The 14,691-nt window shown below is 36.7% G+C and overlaps 1 protein-coding gene across 3 annotated transcripts in view; it reads right to left on the minus strand.

Annotated features, from left to right (window-relative positions):
• Positions 1–14,691, minus strand: part of Dpyd (dihydropyrimidine dehydrogenase) — a 706,501-nt gene that overhangs the window by 430,333 nt on the left and 261,477 nt on the right. The gene's annotated exons all lie outside the window — the stretch shown is intronic.

Below are 14,691 nucleotides of genomic sequence, written 5' to 3' on the forward strand. Positions count from 1 at the left end.
GAGTTGACTCATAACAGCAGGGCCAAACCAAACAAACTCTAATACCCCTTATAATTTTCCTGTAAAATAATAAATTCTAAGGGGTAAGTCATTGCTTGACTGATTCAAATGACAAAATAAATATGGTACCTGTCTGCAAAATATGTTTCCTGCATCCTTTTGTCACATTCGGTAATGTAGCACAAAATAAACAAGTTTATTGTGTTTCAAAAATGTCAAGTGATGCTAAATTTTAATGGTAATACCCCACTTTATTGAATAGCAATGCCAAATGTTTATGGTTTGAATAAATCAATACACATGTATTTTTATACTAGCACTATTTTCTGTAGAAAGAATAAATAAAATACAGGATTATGCTGTCCCAGTTGGGAGATTGTGTCACAGATTGATTTAAGATATGTTTTGTCCTAGTCTTCCTTTCTTGTCTGTTGAAAGTAAGTATTGATTATTTTACATACATAAATCTCTTATGAGATTTTGGGAATTTTGCTACTAAAATTGGCAAAGAAAATTAGAACTACTCACAAATAAGAAACTATTAATATTTTGAAATAAGAATTACCATGGATTTAGTGGCTGAATATCTTTACAGTGAGGATTTTCAGATTTGAGAGCCTGAAATCTGAGCATAGTTCTGAAGATAAGGAACTGTGTTTTCATATAAACTCCACTCACATTCGAATTGTCTAAAGAGGATTTGTGTTTGAATATTGATCTTTCTGTCCCACTGTCTAACAGTGGTGACACAAACACTGCCTGACACAAAGATTATTCTGAACCTCAGCTACTCAAACTTTAAAGACCTTTGCATTCTCTGAAATACGTAGGGTTTGACTTTGGGTGGCACACATAAAATGCAGGAGTTCTTGACAATATGTTGCTATTAAGTAACTACATTGTCCATAAGGGGAAGTCTACAAAAGGAAGTTATTTTAATACATATATATATGTATATATATATATATATATACATACACACACACATATATATATAGTACTAAGGAAATAGTGAGATTATGATAAATTTTTCTTAAAAAGAAAATATTAGGATAATTGATACAGTATTAGGAGAATATGCTATCAGGACAGTTGGGATAATAGCCTGTGAATTATTTTCGGACAAGATAGGAACCAATTTCCAGTATTTAATACATGTTTCTTGCAAGATTACTTGTAAGTGCTTTATGTGTAACTTCTCATTGCCACACAGAGAAGAGGTTATGACAGGATACACATAAATTATTACAAAAATTATCTGGCTTCAAACCAACTTTGTCTCCCCGATGAGACCCACAAGGCCATGGGACTCTCGGCATCAAGGTGAATTTGGGGATTTCACAGCCAGCCTGAGGCTTCTTGCTGCTAGTCAGCCTGGCCTAAATCCTCTTGTGTGAGGAAGCATTACAGGTTGCAAGTCAGAAATCTGAAATAGTGAGATTAAAATGCCATAACATCTATAGCTTTCTCAACACCGACTTCAGACTCCAAGTGGAAAATTCCACACCTGGCCTCATGTAAAGTGTCATAGCCAAAACATAGGGGCACATAAAAATGTCGTTCAAAGTTTCCTTCATGCTTTGCATATCAGATGTGCATGAATTGAAAATATATATCCTAGCTGAGTACCCTCCACATAATATTTAAGTATGTATTTGCAATATTCTAAATATGCTGAAATTAGAAAAATAACATCAAAATCTGAAACCCTTCTCATTCTAAGCATTCCACATAAGAGATATACAACCTGTATATCTTTTGGCTTGGAAGAAATAGAGACTCACATAAAATAAAGGTATATTTAAGGATTAAAAAGTTTTGGCAAAGTGTCTTAATTTGATACTAAATTCTATGTGGTCTTTGTGCAAGAAAAAATTATTATAAAGTCTAAGGGGGAAAAGAGAGACTCTATTTCAAATGTTGCATTTAAACAAGGTCAAGTTTAACAGGAAAGAAGAGACTCAAAGGTCAAGAGATTGTCTAGATAAAACTGTCCTCAAGGCTGGGCGTTGGTGGTTCACATCTATAATCTTAGCTAGTCAGCAAGCCAACATCTGGGGCTCATGACTCAAAGTCCGCCTGAGCAGGAAAGTTCATGAGATACTTTATGTCAATTAATCACCTAAAAACAGAAGTGGTGATGTGGCTCAATGTGAGAGCGCTAGCTTTGAGTGCAAAAGGTCAGGCTCAGCCCAGGCTGAGTTCAAGCACCATGATCACCACCACTACCAATGAAAACAACTTTTTCAGTGGTATGAGAATTCAAGCTTCTTAGTCTAAACAAATGCAAAGGTACTCTAACCTCATGAAATATAGGAAACAAAGGTTAGATTTATGAGGATGATAAACAAACTAATAGAGAGCCCTTGAATTAAAAAAAAAGGTAACTTTTGAATAATGTATATTTTACTCAACAAAAATGGATAGCAAAGGCATGGAACTTATCATCTCAAAATATAAAAATAGAAGATTATAATAGATTTTAGCTAAATTTTCATATTAGATTATAAATTCTTTCATAAAACTCTCAGTACAGGACTATTTTATTCATCTCTCTACCTCCAACTTCCAACAGTGATGTTCAAATAACAATAGTTGATAAACTACAAGGAAATGAACATGCAGACAGATGTTAAATGAACCAAAATATATTCTAGAAATATGCCAAATGGAAGGAGCCTAACACAGGGCCCAGCCCTGTCTGTGTCCATCAAAATGACTGTCACACAGAAAACCTTGAATAAAGTTTTGTTTCAGCTGTAATAAGAAATGATTATCAAAACCTGGAGGATATTCAAATTAATGACAGGAAAACCACATGTCAATATAATGAATGAGTAGACACTAGACACCCATCTCGAAGCAAGCATCCAAAGGCATTCAGAAGATATACCACCTAGACAAACCATCCTCTAACAGAGGTGGAAATAAAAACACACATATTGTTTCCTTTACTTGCCAATTACAAACTCTTAGAAAATGGTGAACCAGAGTGATCAGATCTGAGTCTTAATATTTTTCCGTTTGAATTAAGCAGTGCTTTGTGATAATTCACAAAGGTTGATGTAAGCCTTTTGATGGCTAGTGCTTTCCAATGATCATTAGTAATCAACATCTCTGTGAATCTGGGGTATGAATGCTTCTGTTCCTGTCACACATGTACATAGAACCTGCTGTGATAAGAGAAATAGGAATATGGAGCAAACACATGAATGTCTCTTATCCTTATCTCTACCAATGGAATAAAATATGAAGTAGTTACTAGGGTCTACACTTTTAGGTTCCATAGATCAGTTTCATCATTTCCTTCTCAAAAGCATAAGGGATGTGAAGGAAAAAAAAATGTAGCTCTGATTTTCACCTCCATATTCAAAACAGATAAGTAGTTAATGATAAGTGAAATAAAAATAGTGCATATAGCATGCAATAATGATCATCATTTTAATGATTAACTTTATGTAATGTGATGATTTGGTCTGATTAATATTACAGACATCCTACTGTAGAAATTATGAAACAACTTAATTTACTATAATTAAAAGCATGATGTCAACTCATTTTTAGATTGCATATATGCAAAGTAAGCATAGGTTATAAAGTGTAATGAGCAGAGCTCAAAACCGGCATACATTAAACCCTGGAATAACTTGTAATATTTGAAAGTTTAAGAAGCAATATGAAGAAAACACAATATTCTCTGTAAAGCTTATCTGCTAAGAGTGGCATAATTAACAATCTATTAATTCAGTGAGAACATAAAGATTCTAAAAATGTTATTTAGAATCAAAATAGTTTCATAGTCTTCTTTCAATAGTGATATCTTAGAAAATGTGATCTCATTTCATCACTGTTAAATTGTTGGTTACACTACAAACATTTATAATTACATGGTCTTATTCATGCATAAATTTAACTACTGATTAAGTACACACTGTGTACAAGAATGATGCCAGGTGCTAATAAGAAGAAGTGAAATTAATTCCTGCCTTATAAAAGACTTGTAGACAGCTGGACGCCAGCAACTCATGTCTGTAATCCTAGCTACATGGAAGGTTGAAAAGAGAAGCATCACAGTTCACACCAGCCTGAGAAATAGTCACAGGACCCCTTCAATGCCCATAAATGAAGCAGTGGCATATGTCTTTCATCCTAAGATACATGGGAGGCAGAGATCTGAAGATCATGATTGCAAGCTAACCTGCAACCATGGATAATAATATATATATAATATATAATGATTATAATAATATATAATAAAATTTATATGTATATATATATATATATAAATTCCTGCTGTGCTAGGAATTAAAACCAGAGTTTAGGGGCTGGGGATATAGCCTAGTGGCAAGAGTGCCTGCCTCGGATACACGAGGCCCTAGGTTCGATTCCCCAGCACCACATATACAGAAAACGGCCAGAAGCGGCGCTGTGGCTCAAGTGGCAGAGTGCTAGCCTTGAGCGGGAAGAAGCCAGGGACAGTGCTCAGGCCCTGAGTCCAAGGCCCAGGACTGGCCAAAAAAAAAAACAAAAAACCAGAGTTTGTCCTTGCTAGGCAGACACTTAAGCCATGTATCCTGCCTTTCTGTTTAAATCTGTTTTTGAGACACAGTCTTAGTAACTTTGCCCAAGTTGCCCTTAAATTTATAATCCTCTTGACTCCACATCCGTTGAAATTAAAGGACTGTACCACTGTGCCTTGCTTCAATCTACATTTATTGCTAATTTTATATTATATGATAAATAGATAATTTTGACAATTGAAAATAAAACAAGGCCAGGAGTTTGGCCTAGTGGTAGAATGTTTGCCCAGCATGCACGAAGCCCTGGATTCAATTCCTCAGTATCACATAAACAGAAAAGGCCAGAAGTGGCACTGTGGTTCAAGTGGTAGAGCACTAGCCTTGAGCAAAAGAAGCTCAAGGACAATTGCCCAGGTCCTACGTTCAAGCCCCAGTACTGGCAAAAAATAAATAAATAAATAATGAAACGATGACTTAAAGATAATGGGAATAAAATTTTGAGGTACACCGATATGTGTTATATATTTTAGTTATTTTATATCTATTTAAAATCTTCCTTTAAGGTTTTGGATACCTTCCATATACAACATGTACCATTGATCTGATGCATTGAACCAGACTTTTCCAGACTTTGCGTCATATATCATGTTGAAAGAGGTAATACATTGAAGGAACTGGCATTTTAGTTATGAGATGAGTGTGAATAGCTACCCTGTGTGGAAAATGCTAAAAACTAGATGCAAGCAAAAAGAAAACAAAACAAAAAACTAAAGCTGACTGGATAGAATTAAGAACTCAGGAGGGAACTAAGGAAGCCTTCAAAGAGAAAACGATGTTTGGGAAGACCTTGAAGAACGAGAACATTTTCATAAAAAGAAGAAAGAAACCACACAAAGTAGTGCTAAGTCAAATGTAGAAGGGCAGGCAGGACTACAATCTCAGCACTAGGTAGCATAAGTTCAAGGCCAGCCTGGCCTACATAGTAAGTGAGAGCTCTTTTCAAAAAGAAAAAACAACTAGAAAAATGATAATAATTTTGAATACATATTTTGTTGATTTTGTATTTTCAATGTTGTACATTGACCTGTGTGTATTTAATAATATTCACTGTATAGGACAAGAAAAGAATTATTGGAAAGCTAAACTGAATATTATTAAAAGCAGAGGGGCTTTTCACTTTATATAGGAATACCATCCATTGTTATTTAATAAGATTTGACATATATACACATATCAATAAACATTAGTTATATGTTATAATGTAATTATATCATATAATATATAATCTCTAGTTATATATGATATAATCTTATTTGTAATGCATAAACACAATATATGTATAGTCATATATTTAAATATATTACACTATATGTAAAATATGTGAAATAAACATAATTATATACTATATGTAGTACATATTATATAACATATTTTATATAGTATGTACTAGTAACATTATATATTAGTATATTAATATATTAATACACTTTTGTCAAAAATATATAGGTTTCACAAGATAAGAGATGAAACAGGTAGCATCACCACAGAAATAACCGAAATTCAGAAAATAATAAGGGACTATTTTGCAAACCTTTATGCCAACAAATTCGAGAACTTGGAAAAAATGGATGATTTCCTAGAAAAAATTGATACCCCCAAACTCAACTATGAAGACTTAAACCTTCTAAACAGACCCATATCCAGTATTGAAATAGAAACAGCAATAAATGATCTCCCATCCAAGAAAAGCCCAGGTCCAGATGGATTCACCGCAGAATTCTACAAGGCCTTCAAAACAGAACTCACTCCAATATTTCTCAAACTCTTCAATGAAATTGAAAGAGAACGTTCACTGCCAGACTCATTTTATGAAGCCAGTATAACCCTCATCCCAAAACCAGGCAGAGACTCATCACGGAAAGAGGACTACAGACCAATCTCCCTGATGAACATAGATGCAAAAATTCTCAACAAAATTCTGGCCAATCGACTTCAACAGGTCATCAAAAAAATCATACACCACGATCAAACTGGATTCATCCCAGGGATGCAAAGCTGGTTTAATATACGCAAGTCAATTAATGTAATCCACCACATCAACCGGAGCAAGGTAAAGAACCACATGGTTTTATCGCTGGATGCGGAAAAAGCGTTCGATAAAATCCAGCACCCATTTATGCTAAAAGCCCTGGAAAAACTGGGATTCCAGGGAACATTCCTGAATATAATCAAGGCAGTTTATGACAAACCAACAGCAAGCATAACTCTAAATGGTGAAAAACTAAAGCCATTCCCTTTAAAATCAGGAACAAGGCAGGGATGTCCACTCTCTCCCCTGCTCTTCAACATAGTACTAGAATTCCTAGCCAGAGCAATTAGGCAAGAAGAGAATATAAAGGGGATCCAAATAGGAAAAGATGAAGTTAAACTTTCTCTCTTCGCAGATGACATGATCCTATACCTAAAGAATCCCATAGACTCTACCCCCAAGCTACTAGAGCTGATACAAAACTTTGGCAAAGTTGCAGGATATAAAATAAACCTTCAAAAATCAACGGCCTTTCTCTATGCTAACAACCCGAAGACCGAGGCTGAAATCAGGAAAGCAACTCCTTTTGCAATAGCCCCCAAAAACATAAAATACCTAGGAATAACCTTAACCAAAGAAGTGAAAGACCTCTTTGATGAGAACTTTAAAAGCTTGAAAAATGAAATTAAGTCAGAACTAAGAAAATGGAAAAACCTCCCATGCTCCTGGATTGGGAGGATTAATATAATCAAAATGGCAATATTGCCAAAGGCTATCTACAAATTCAATGCAATACCCATTAATATCCCAACACCATTCTTTAATGAAATAGAGGAAGCAATCCAGAAATTCATATGGAACAATAAAAGACCTAGAATAGCAAAAACACTCCTAAGCAGAAAGAACAGTGCTGGAGGAATTACAATACCCAACTTCAAGCTGTATTATAAAGCTATAGTAATAAAAACAGCTTGGTATTGGCACCGGAACAGGCCTGAAGACCAATGGAACAGAATTGAAGACCCAGAATTAAACCCACAGAACTATGCCTACTTAATCTTTGATAAAGGAGCTAAAACAATAGTATGGAAGAAAGATAGCCTCTTTAACAAGTGGTGCTGGCAAAACTGGCTCAACACATGCAACAAACTAAAACTAGATCCTTATATATCACCCTGCACCAAAATCAATTCCAAATGGATTAAAGACCTTGAAATCAAAACAGGCACCCTGAAGACACTAAAGGAAGGAGTAGGAGAAACACTTGGGCTCCTTGGCACAGGACAGAACTTCCTTAACAAAGACCCTGAAAGGCTACAAATCAAAGAAAGGTTGGACAAATGGGATTGCATCAAACTCCAGAGCTTCTGCACGGCAAAGGACATAGCTCTCAAGATAAACAGAAAGCCCACAGACTGGGAGAAAATCTTTACCGGACATTCAACAGACAAAGGCCTCATCTCTAAAATATATGCAGAACTAAAAAAATTACCTTCTTCCAAAACAAAACTGCAAAGAACCAATAGCCCCCTCATCAAGTGGGCTAAAGACTTACAAAGAAACTTCTCTGATGAGGAAATGAGAATGGCCAATAGACATATGAAAAAATGCTCTACATCACTGGCCATAAAGGAAATGCAAATCAAAACAACATTGAGATTCCATCTCACCCCAGCAAGAATGTCATATATCAAGAAAACTAATAATAACAATTGTTGGAGGGGATGTGGCCAAAAGGGAACCCTACTTCATTGTTGGTGGGAATGTAAACTGGTTCAGCCACTCTGGCAAGCAGTATGGAGATTCCTCAGAAGGCTCAATATAGAACTCCCCTATGACCCAGCAGCCCCACTGTTGGGTATCTATCCAAAAGCCCACAAACCAAATCACAGTAATGCCACCAGCACAACAATGTTCATCGCAGCACAATTTGTCATAGCGAGAAGCTGGAACCAACCCAGATGCCCCTCCATAGATGAATGGATCAGGAAAATGTGGTACATTTACACAATGGAATTTTATGCCTCTATCAGAAAGAATGACATTGTTCCATTTGTAAGGAAATGGAAGGACTTGGAAATAGTTATACTAAGTGAAGTGAGCCAGACCCAAAGAAACATGGACTCTATGGCCTCCCTTATTGGGAATAATTAGTACAGGTTTAGGCAAGCCATAGCAGAGCATCACAAGGCCCAATAGCTATACCCTTAGAAACACATAAGATGATGCTAAATGAAATGAACTCCATGATATGGAAACAAGTGATATATCACAGTTATAACTACTTTCAACGTCTTATGTGTATGTGTAGTTTCTATTATTGATGATGTTTTGTATCACCTTCCTATGTTTGCACCTACACTATCTCTGTAATCTTATCTGAGTATATTGGAAACCGTGTTTACTGGTATTGGAAGTAGGAAATTCAAAGGGAATACCAAATTCGAGAGACACAGGGTAAAAAAAGAGAAATAACTACAAAAGCAATACTTGCAAAACTGTTTGGTGTAAGTGAACTGAACAACTGGGAGGGGGGAGGGAAAGGGGGGAGGGAGGGGGGCATGAGGGACAAGGCAACAAACAGTACAAGAAATGTATCCAATGCCCAACGTATGATACTGTAACCTCTCTGTACGTCAGTTTGATAATAAAAATTTGAGAAAAAAAAATATATAGGTTTCAGCTCTCAAATTTTCCTACTGAACATTTGTAAGAACCGCCACAGAATTTTCAAAGTAGCTTTAGTAAATACATAATACTGAATGGGCACAAATTTCTGTTGGCTCCTGCCAGACTTCTTTTTCTGTTTACTATCTTAATTATAACATACAAAAAAGAATTATGACCATTTCAGTTGTCAGTTTCTTTCTATGCCTCTAATACAGTACTCACTAAATGTCTGATAATACTTTAATCACTTCTTTCAAGCATCATATTAATCACATTGCTAAAAATTTTCAAAGCACTGTTGTTATTCTATGAGAAGATGGATCTTATATGCTTGAAATCTGAATACCTCACTTATCTTTCTCTGAGTTCTAAAAAGATAAAACTTGAGGAACGGAAGAAATCTTAAGAAGCATGTAATTGCAGCAGAGATTTTACAGATAGACCTGTGGAGAGCCAAGTAGTGCCCCAATTCTTAGTTTTTTCTTGACTACACTGTACCTGCTCACACCACACTGACTTTTCATAAGGTTCAAGCAAATAAACACATTCAGAGACTTGGATTGCCATTTCTCAACCATTATCAAGTTCTAAAGGTGTGCCTTCTCTGTTAGTACCATGGGAGTCTCTAACTAGCATTAAGTAACTCCGTTAGCCTAGGGGCCAGTTCTGTTTATTTGTTTATTCATTACAGTTTCCCTCAACCAATCTTACCAACAAGTCTCTGATTACTCTTCATGAAAAAAATAGCTCTCAAATGATGTTGAAGTGACTAATGCTGCTATAAGCCTCATCCTTATTGAATTAGTCAGAGAACAGAGTTCACTTGCTAAAAATAGCCCCACATTCATTTTTGTTGTAATTAAGTAAACTGCAAGAAGCATCTATTCCTTGTAGGAAGTTTCTTGTTAATCAGCAAAAAACAAAGGACAAAAGAATCTATGGACATAGCTTTCACATGGTCATTTAATATTGAAAATGTTAGGAAAGAGGCTACAAGGCATATTACAGGAATGACCTGTCATGAGGTATGTTGTATAGTACCAGAATGATTCAATCAAAATGCATGTTATTTCCTATGCAGTGCTTGTTTTCAGAACTCTAGTAACAGATTAGGTAAATCTTGATTGACAGATGATCTCTCATTTTTGTTTGTTTGTTTTTTTTTTGGCCAGTCCTGGGCCTTGGACTCAGGGCCTGAGCACTGTCCCTGGCTTCTTCCCGCTCAAGGCTAGCACTCTGCCACTTGAGCCACAGAGCCGCTTCTGGTCGTTTTCTGTATATGTGGTGCTGGGGAATCGAACCTAGGGCCTCGTGTATCCGAGGCAGGCACTCTTGCCACTAGGCTATATCCCCAGCCCCTCTCATTTTTATTTACATTATTAAATAATTAAGTGTGAGTGTCAAGATGGTTAATCCTCTGAGAAGATAAATATATGAAAAAGCTGGTCAAAGTTAAAGCAAGTGTTAACTTGATCAAAAATAAATAAACTGGGGGGCTGGGAATATGGCCTAGTGGCAAGAGAGCTTGCCTCGTATACATGAGGCCCTGGGTTCGATTCCTCAGCACCACATATACAGAAAATGGCCAGAGTGGCGCTGTGGCTCAAGTGGCAGAGTGCTAGCCTTGAGCAAAAAAAGAAGCTAGGGACAGTGCTCAGGCCCTGAGTTCACGGCCTAGGACTGGCCAAAAAATAAAAATAAATAAAAAATAAATAAACTGGGAGAGGTCATTGGGCCCTAGGGAGTGGCATGGAGATACCATAAAAATATAGTAGAGTTAGCTGGGCCCCATGGCACATGCCTGTAATCCTACCTATTCAGGAAACTTGAGATCGGAGGATTCTAATTCAAAGCCAGCCCAAGCAGGAAAGTCCACGAGATTCTTATCTCTAATTTTCCATCAAAAAACTCAGAAAGTAGAGTGCACGCGCGCGTGTGTGTGTGTATGTGTGTGTGTGTGTGTAGAACTAAATAAACCAGTATTAAATACCTACTATATTTTGCTGCTTTGGGAAAATGATATGTCTCATAGAGATTGCTGAAATATTCTTTGCATAGTAATTTGTTATTAAGACACATTTTGAACTATTCTCTTCTCGGTAATAATTAATAACAACTACAGAGTCCCTCTTTTTTAACCTTATCGTGTAAATTTCTCTGGTGGAGCAGGTCTGTTGAGCTCTGACCTTCTTGCCTCCTGTTAGGGATTCAAAATCGCCTACAGCGTTCTCGCAGTTCTATCTGATCTGTCAACAGCTTTTAATACCAGCATTTGGGGGGATTCTGTTATCCTGTGAAATTTAATCTCAACTATTTAAGCTTGCAGAAAGTACTGGAGGGAATTATTAACAGATTTTCCCCTGCATCTTCTTAGAGGAGAGTGCTGAGTGATTGGCTGGTTCCCCTAAGGACCTACAGCTGAGAAGTGCTAGTTTGTCAGTAGCATCCTATTTAGCATGTGTGTGAGGCCACAAGAGAGCCTGCAAGACATGTGGAATCAAAATTACATCAATATGCTGATGAAGCCTCCCTATCTTTGTGGCATCAAACCTATATCCTTTAGCATTAATGCTTTCTTAACTAAGATGGAAAGTGCCTCCAAACAGCACAATGCTTATGGCTCTAATTAGACAGCTGAAAACCAAGCCGATGATGCATTGAAGTAGTGGACCAGCAATCTCAGCATCACCAGAGAATGAGTGTAAAATGAAATTCTCAGGTTCAACCCAAACCTATAAGAACTCTGGGGTGTGACCACCCACTCTCCCATGCTTTGCTAGATATCCAGGTGATTTTAGTATGCACTAAAATTTTAGTATGGCTGCATCAGGGAGATGGGCTCTGTCTGTCACTACAAAAATCTTTTGGGCAGTTCCTTCTAGTTTTACAGGTAAACACACTCCTGGATTCAATCATATTTTGTTGCTTATCAACCATGACACAAATACATCCTCTCAGACAATTCTGTGACCAATGTAACTGGCCTCTGTAACAATTTTTATTTGTCATGAAAGAATGGGAAAACTTTATATTTTTCTGTTTCTCCCTCTCCCAAATGAAAATCAGACTGCAGTTTTAGATATAAACCTGGTTAAATACCCACATGGGAAAAACCCTATCATATTCATCTCTTTCTTCATTGATTTTAAATAAATTAAGTGAGATTAAAGCTTGTGTCCAAGATAAAAAGTACAGAAGAAATTAAAAAACATACAAAGGAATATGGTATACTAGATAGTTCTTCATATTAGTTTAAATATATCTCTGGCCAGGTGCTCTTAGCTTAAGCCTTTTTAAAAAAATTTTATTGTCAAACTGATGTACAGAGAGGTTACAGTTTCATACATTAGTCATTGGATACGTTTCTTGTACTGTTTGTTACCTCCTCCTTTAATCCTAGCTACTCAGGAAGCTGAGAAATGAGGATTGTAGTTCAAAGACAGCCTGGGCAGAAAAGTCCAAACAACTCTTTTCTCAAATTATGTGCCAAAAAGCCAGAAGTGGAGGTATGGCTGAAGTGAAAGAGCACCAAAAATGGACAAAAATGCCAAGTGAGAATATGACATCCTGAGTTCAAGCCCCAGTTCTGGCACTAGCATTGGCACTGTGTGTGGGTACGTGTGGGTGTGTGTATGTGTGTGAACATAATCTCCTAAAACCTCAATTATGAAGTAGATAGATGATCCATCAACATCAACTGCACTTTCTGACATCCTAGTTTCACTGGTTACTACTACAATATCTTGGGCCCTCTTTGCAATGTATGTGTATAAAATGAAATTAAAACCTCTCTAAATGCTGGTGTTCTCCTGTCCTGAAAAGCCATAAGTACTCACCAGAAACAAAACTTTGAAATCTACGTACGCTATGGTAATGCATGAATATAATCCCTTATTTCTACCAAAGAATTTTGCCTTAAATTGTCAAATGAACCTTTCAGGGACTACTGATATCCATCTAACCTGGAAGGCTCTAGGGGTGTCTACTCCAGAAACACTCATTTCATAATTATTTGTTGATATGTGACATGCGTGTGTTAAATAAGGAGAAAGAAAAAAGTGACAGATGACCAGGGCCCTAATGTCCAAGTACTTCTAAGACCGTACAGAAAATCTGCTTTCTTGAAAAGTAATAATTAAGAATAAGAGATATTTAATCTTTCGTTTTTGTTAACTTGTGTGTGATTTGTTTACCAATAGCCTATTGTTTCTTCATAGTACTATAATAATCACAACTCCTGCGTTCTGGATTTTTTTAATTGAATTATATTAGATTCAGGTTATTTTCTTCCTGCATTTCAATCACATTGACCAGTACTCTACTTTTTAATTAGCCGCTGACTAGCTGCCTTCTTTCTGACTCTAACACACTCCCTGATTGAAGCTGCAAAGTAGTCATTTTGAAGTTCCCTGCAGATTTTGGTGATTCTCTGCTCTAGGTAATTTCAAAATTTCATTGTCCACTGAGAGCAAAAGGTAAGAGACATCCTCAAGTAAGGTGAACACAGAAAGCTGGACCTAGAGCGTTGGCTTCTGGATGCTTGCCTTCCCTCAATTTCTGCTTCTCCACATTCAATAATCACCTCATCAGAGAGCCCTGCCAAAACCACCCTGGGAGAGATGGAAGATTCTCTCTTCTCTTTCACCCCCACCCCTAGTATGTGTGCATGTGCGTGCACACACACGCATCTGTGCCCGTGCACACACACTGCTTATGTTTCCATATCAGTGCCATTATTCCACAGAAGTAATTATCTTTCAATGAACTGCCGATAAGGCAATGCTTTATTTATTAGGCTCTTCCTTCACTAAGTAAGGACTATTTAAATCCTTGAAATTTGATTTATTTATGACTATATTCAAATTACTTAGAATAATGCCTAGTACACAATAGGTAATCAGTGTAGAGTAAATAAATAAAATATTTTCACCTTCTTATCCAGTCCCATTACTTTGTGTGTTTTATGCATAACAAAAGAAATATCCAGGGGACTGGGAATATGGCTTAGTGGCAAGAGAGCTTGCCTAGAATACATGAAGCCCTGGGCTCGATTCCTCAGCATCACATATATAGAAAAGGCAAGAAGTGGCATTGTGGCTCAAGTGGCAGAGTGCTAGCCTTGAGCAAAAAGAAGCCAGGGACAGTGCTCAGGCCCTGAGTCCAAGGCCCAGGACTGGCAAAAAAAAAAATCCAGCACTGATTTCTAGTGACCATTAGGAATAGATCACTATGATATAAAGTATAAAAAATAAGTTACTATCACTACAAAGGATGTTATAGTTTGTATCTAGAATGTCTTCCAAAAGCTCTTGTGTTGAAAGTTTGGTTCCCAGCCAATGTTAAAACTCCCTGAATTTAATTATGGCTGTTTTTGTTGAATTTATAAAATGACATGACTGCATCAATGTTTATAGAAAGAAATACTTATGATTAGAAGACCACTCTGACTTGGGGAGAAAAACAAAGTCTAAG

Source organism: Perognathus longimembris, chromosome 7 (assembly GCF_023159225.1).
Source record: "Perognathus longimembris pacificus isolate PPM17 chromosome 7, ASM2315922v1, whole genome shotgun sequence".
Taxonomy (NCBI): domain Eukaryota; kingdom Metazoa; phylum Chordata; class Mammalia; order Rodentia; family Heteromyidae; genus Perognathus; species Perognathus longimembris.